At 47.4% G+C, this 6,127-nt stretch overlaps 1 pseudogene; it reads left to right on the forward strand.

The window, feature by feature from the left end:
* Nucleotides 1-336: 336 nt before the first annotated feature.
* Nucleotides 337-3,296, forward strand: LOC112635896 (annotated as a pseudogene).
* The last annotated feature ends 2,831 nt before the right edge of the window (nt 3,297-6,127 follow it).

A 6,127-nucleotide genomic window follows, 5' to 3' on the forward strand; every position in this document is an offset into this window, starting at 1 on the left:
CGCCACCGCACTCCAGGCTGCAGCCTGGGGGACAAGAGCAAGACTTTGTCTCAAAAAAAAAAAAAAAAAATTAGCCAGGCATGCTGGCAAGTGTCTGTAGTCCCAGCTACTTGGGAGGCTGAAGCATGAACCTGGGAGGCGGAGGTTGTAGTGAGCCGAGATCATCCTACTGCACTCCAACCTGGATGACAGAGTGAGACTCTGTCTCAAAAGAAAAAAAAAGAGAGAGAGAGAGAGAGGGAGAAAGGAATTGAAAAGAAAGCAAAGGCAAATTATTTGAGATGAATTTCCTCTTATGAGAACTACATGATAAAAGTAGAGAACTCTTTTTACAAGATGATGCCAAAGGCAAAGAAGGAAGCTCTTGCCCCTCCTAAAACTGAAGCCAAAGCAAAGGCTTTGAAAGCCAAGAAGGCAGAACTGAAAGGTGTCCACAGCCACAAAAAAAAAGATCTGCACATCACCCACCTTCCAGCGGCCCAAGACACTGCGACTCTGGAGGCGGCCCAAATATTTCCGGAAGAGCGTCCCCGGGAGAAACAAGCTTGACCACCGCATTATCCTCAAGTTTCTGCTGACCACTGAGTTGGCCACAAAGAAGACAGAGGACAACAACACACTGTTCATTGTGGATGTCAAAGGCAGCAAGCACCAGATCAAACAGGCTGTGAAGAAGCTCTATGACATTGATGTGGCCACGGCCAGCACCCTGAATAGGCCTGATGGAGAGAAGGCTTATGTTCAACTGGCTGCTGATTATGATGCTTTGGATGTTGCCAACAAAAATGAGATCATGTGGCTGGGTGCGGTGGCTCACACCTATAATCCCAGCACTTCGGGAGGCCAAGGAGAGTGGATGACCTGAAGTCAGGAGTTGGAGACCAGCCTGGCCAACATGGCGAACCCCTGTCTCTACTAAAAATACAAAAAAATTAGCCAGGTGTGGTGCTGTGCTCCTGTAGTTCCAGCTACGTGGGAGGCTAAAACAGAAGAATCGCTTGAACCCGGGAGGCACAGGTCGCCATGAGCTGAGATCGCACCACTGCTCTCCAGCATGGGCCATAGAGCGAAACTCTGTCTCAAAAAAAAAAAAAAAAAAAGGCCAGGCGCAGTGGCTCACGCCTGAAATCCCAACACTTTGGGAGGCCAAGGTGGGCGGATCGCCTGAAGTCAGGGGTTCGAGACCAACCTGACCAACATGGAGAAACCCCATCTCTACTAAAAATACAGAATTAGCTGGGCATGGTGGCACATGCCTTGTAATCCCAGCTACTCAGGAGGCTGAGGCAGGAGAATCACTTGAACTCGGGAGGAGGAGGTTGCGGTGAGCCAAGATTTCGCCGTTGCACTCCAGTCTGGGCGACAAGAGTGAAACTCCATGAAACTCCATCTCAAAAAAAACCAAAAACGGGATCATCTAAACTGAGTCTGGCTGGCTAATTCTAAATATATATATATCTTTTCACCAGAAAAGAAAAAAAACTAAAAGTAGGAAAGTTTTGAACTAAGTTAAGATGGAGAAAACTTTCATATATATTTTATTTTGTATTTTATTTATGTACAGAATATATCTGAAATATATATTGTCCACATAACAGAATAAATATCTTTTGTTCTATACTAATCTCATTTAATATTTCTTTACAAATAAATAATCCTTTATATTTTGTTCCCCAATTTTAATCTCTCTGCCTTTGCCATCAGTGCCTCTTCATTCCACTGGAGCCTTCCTTGGCACAGATTTTCAAGCATATGGAAACTTTTTTTTTTTTTGAGATGAAGTTTCACTCTGGCTAATTTTGTATTTTTAGTAAAGATGGGGTTTCTCCACTTTGGTCAGGCTGGTCTCAAACTCCCGACCTCAGGTGATCCACCCGCCTCGGCCTCCCAAAGTGCTAGGATTACAGGCATGAGCCACCGCGCCCGGCCCAAGCATATGAAATGTAACAAGGGTCAACAGAAAGTGCAACATGTAGAATCAAAAACTGAATTCCAAATACAGAGTTTGTCCTCGGTGCCTATAAAATGCATGATGGTTTTAGTGGGCCACATGAGGGGACATCAAAAACTTTCTAACTATTCTCAACACACACACACAAACACACACACAAAGAAAGAAAGAAAGAAAATGGCCAGGCGTGGTGGCTCATGCTTGTAATCCCAGCATTTTGGGAGGCCAAGGCAGGCAGATTGCTTGAGCCCAGAAATTCAAGACCAGCCTGGGCAACATAATGATACTTCATCTCTACAAAATATTTAAAAATTAGCCAGCCATGATGCACACACCTGTAGTCCCAACTACTCAGGAGGCTGAGGTGGGAGGATCCCTTGAGCCCAGGAGGTCAAGGCTGAAGTGAGCTATGATTGTACCACTGCACTCCAGCCTGGGCAACAGAGTAAGACCCTGTTGAAAGAAAAAAAAGAAAAAAGAGAGAGGGGGGAAGAGGAAAGAAACAGAAAGAAAAGAAGAGAAGTGAAGGGAAGGGAAGGGAAAGGAAGGGAAAGAAAAAAGAAAAGAAAGAGGGAGGGAGGCAGGGAGGAAGGAAGGAGGAAGGAAAGAAGGAAGGGAGGGGGGGAGGAAGGAAGGAAGGAAGGAAGGAAGAGGGGAAGGAGGGAGGGAGATGGAAATGATGTGAGGTGATGGATATGTTAATTAGCTTGATTGTAGTGATTATTTCACAGTCTAACGTACATCAAAACATTAAGTCAGCCAGGCACAGTGGCTCACGTCTGTAACCCTAGCACTTTGGGAGGCTGAGGCAGGTGGATCACAGGTCAGGTGTTCAAGACCAGCCTGGCCAAGATGGTGAAACCCCATCTCTACTAAAAATACAAAAATTGGCCAGGCGCAGTGACAAGCACCTGTAATCTTGGCTACTTGGGAGGCTGAGACAGAAGAATCGCTTAAACCTGGAGGCCAGAGGTTGCAGTGAGCTGAGATCGTGCCACTGCACTCCAGCCTGGGTGACAGAGTGAGACTCCACCTCAAAAAAAAATGAAGTCATATACCTTAAATATATAGGTTTTTATTTCCTGGGTGAAGATAGGGAGCAGGGAGAACTTTCTAACTAAAAGCAGGGAGCAGTGTGGGGTGTGGGGCTTTGGAGTCAGACGGATGCCACTGACCTTGCTATGTGTTTGGTTTCTCTAAGCCTCAGTTTCCTCATCTGAAAAATGGGGAAATAACCCCTGCCCAGCATCAGGCCTACTGGCACTCAGTGCCTTATGCTACTCTTGATTGTTTAGGACTGGGAAATATTCAAACACAGACCAACCACTTGACAGGGATCTTGTAACTGTTAGAATTGGATTAGGATTACGAGTAGCTGCATGTAATAGAAAACCAAAAATAATCATTTGGGCACATATAGTGTTATTTTCCCTCACATAAAGGAATTCCAGAGGTTGGCGATAGTCTGGTCTGGTGGCTGCCAGACAGCTCCAACCATGGGACCCAGGGTCCTTCCATCCTTGCTGGGTCCACCCTCTTAGTGTGTGCCTTCCACCCTCAAGATTACCAAGAGGGTTGCTGGACCAAGAGGGTTGCTGTTGCTCCAGCCTTCACATTCCTGATAGGGAGAAGATCAAAAAGATGTTAAACACTTTGAAGGATTCTTTCTGAAGTTCCACTCAATACTTTCTGCTTACTTCTCAATGGCCAGAACATGGTCACATGTTCTTACCTACCTGCAAAGGAGGCTGGGAAGTGTGTTCTTTTAGCTAAGACATAGCGGTTCTCAATAAAATCAGAGTCCTGACACTAAGTGTCAAAAGACAAAATTACAACAAGTTTACTTCAAAGCTGTCAGTTGGCTTTGTGATTCTAGAATCAGGCAACACTTGATTTCCTAAAATAGAATAAGGGTTCCAATGAATCAAGCAGTAAAAGTTGGCTTTACAGACAGGAAGAGGGTGGAAAAAAGCAGAAACTAAAAAACAAAAACCAGGCTAGGTGCAGTGGCTCACACCTGTAATCCCAGCACTCTGGGAGGTGAGAGGTTCACTTGAGCCCAGGAGTTAGAAACCAAGTTGGGTAACATGGCGAAGCCCCATCTCTACAAAGAATTTTTAAAATAGCTGGACATGTCGGCGTGTACCTGTAGTCCCAGCTACTCAGGAGGCTGAGGTTGGAGGAGTGATTGAGCCCAGGAGTTCAAGACAGAAGAAAAAAAAACAAAATAAAACAGAGGGAACTTCATTATCATGCCACTTGAAGATTGAAACTGGCCTGTTTCTGTAATGTCACCACTTTGGGAGGCTGAGGCGGGCAGATTCCTTGAGCCCAGGAATTCAGGACCAGCCTGGGCAACATGGTGAAATTCCATCTTTACAAAAAGTAAAAACAAAATTAACCAGGTGTGCTAGAGTGTGCCTGTATTCCCAGCTACTTGGGAGGCTGAAGTAAGAGAATTGTTTCAGCTCAGAGTTGCGATCACACACTGAACTCCAGCCAAGGCCACAGAGCAAGATGCTGTCTCAAAAAAATACCCGGCGAGATGGCTCACATCTGTAATCCCAGCACTTTGGGAGGCTGAGATGGGTGGATCACCTGAGGCCAGGAGTTCGAGACCAGCCTGAGCTGAGGCACGAGAATAGCTTGAACCTGGGAGGCAGAGGTTGCAGCGGGCCGAGATTACGCCACTGCACTCCAACCTAGGCAACAGAGCAAGACTCTATCTCAAAAAAAGAAACTGGCCCATTTGGGAAACTGGCAATCATCTCTGTCTCCCGGTGATTTGGAACCTCAGTGTGAGTGACCCCATCTTGACGTTTAGTCCAGTCTGCTGGGGCCTGGTGCAGGAGCCTCATCCGAAGCAGTAGCCTCCTATAATTTCTATTTAGCAATTGTCTGACACTAAGGAAGAAGGTCATCTGGGATGGGCAGCCACCATTCTCTCCAGGACTCCTTCACAAGCTACAGGCTGTACTCATTGGCCCCTCACACTCCAACAAGCCTGGGTTTGCCCTGTGACCTCTGAGGTGGCGGCAGGGTATCTGCGGTGAAAATAAACACTCAGTGAGCGAGGAGCCTGGTGTCAGAAGTGCAGCCAGCCTCAGAGGGTTAAGGTGGAGGCCGGCTGGGCTGAGTCAGTAAAAGGAGTGGGAAGGGAAGGCTTGATCCCAGAGCAGTGGAGGAGGGAGGGAGCCAGCCAGGAGAGGCAGCAGGAGAGAGGACAAGGGCAGAGAGTTTCAGGGAGGGGAATTTTCCATACACGTATGACCATGCTGCTGATGGTACAGCTCAGCGCTGGCAGCAGCTGTCACCTGCTGGTGTGGTGGAACCGGTTCTAATGGGAGGCCTCTGTCTGCATCAGCCAGCATCATTACCATGCCAGTCATTAGATATGTCTTTTTTCTTTTTTAAGGCACAGGATCTCGCTCCGTCACCTGGGCTGGGATGCAATGATGTGATCATAGCCCACTGTAGCCTTGAACTCTTGAGCTCAAGAAATCCTCCTCCTGGGTCTCAGCCTTCCCGGTAGCTGGGACTACAGGTATGCACCACCATGCCCAGCTAATTTTTGTTTTATTTTTTGTACAGACAGGGTCATACTACTTTGCCCAGGCTGGTCTTGAACTCCTGGGCTCGAGCAATCCTCCCACCTTGGCCTTCCAAAGTTCTGGGTTACAGGTATGAGCCACCATGCCCAGCCCCTCATTGAACATTTTTAATATGCCTCCTGGGTAAGAGAGAGTGCTGGAAAGCTTAGTATTGAAGCCAGACAGGGTTCAAATCCCAGATTCAGCTCTTACTAGTAGTGTGGCTTTGAGTAAGTCACTTATTCTCTGTGAGGCTCAGCGTGCCTGTGTGTAAACTGGTATACTAGTAGAACGGTACCTACCCAGAGTTGACGGATGATGGGAAGGATGCTACGCGCCTTTTCCCGCCCATAAGCTGTCACTAAATGTTAACCGATAACCCCTGGAGAAGCACACACACAACAGACTGAGTCTTCCTCTCCAACCATCTTCTTTTTTTTTTTTTTTTTTTTTGAGACGGAGTCTCACTCTGTCGCCCGGGCTGGAGTGCAGTGGCCGGATCTCAGCTCACTGCAAGCTCCACCTCCCGGGTTCACGCCATTCTCCTGCCTCAGCCTCCCGAGTAGCTGGGACTACAGACGCCCGC

The sequence above is a fragment of the Theropithecus gelada genome, chromosome 12, assembly GCF_003255815.1.
Source record: "Theropithecus gelada isolate Dixy chromosome 12, Tgel_1.0, whole genome shotgun sequence".
Lineage (NCBI taxonomy): Eukaryota > Metazoa > Chordata > Mammalia > Primates > Cercopithecidae > Theropithecus > Theropithecus gelada.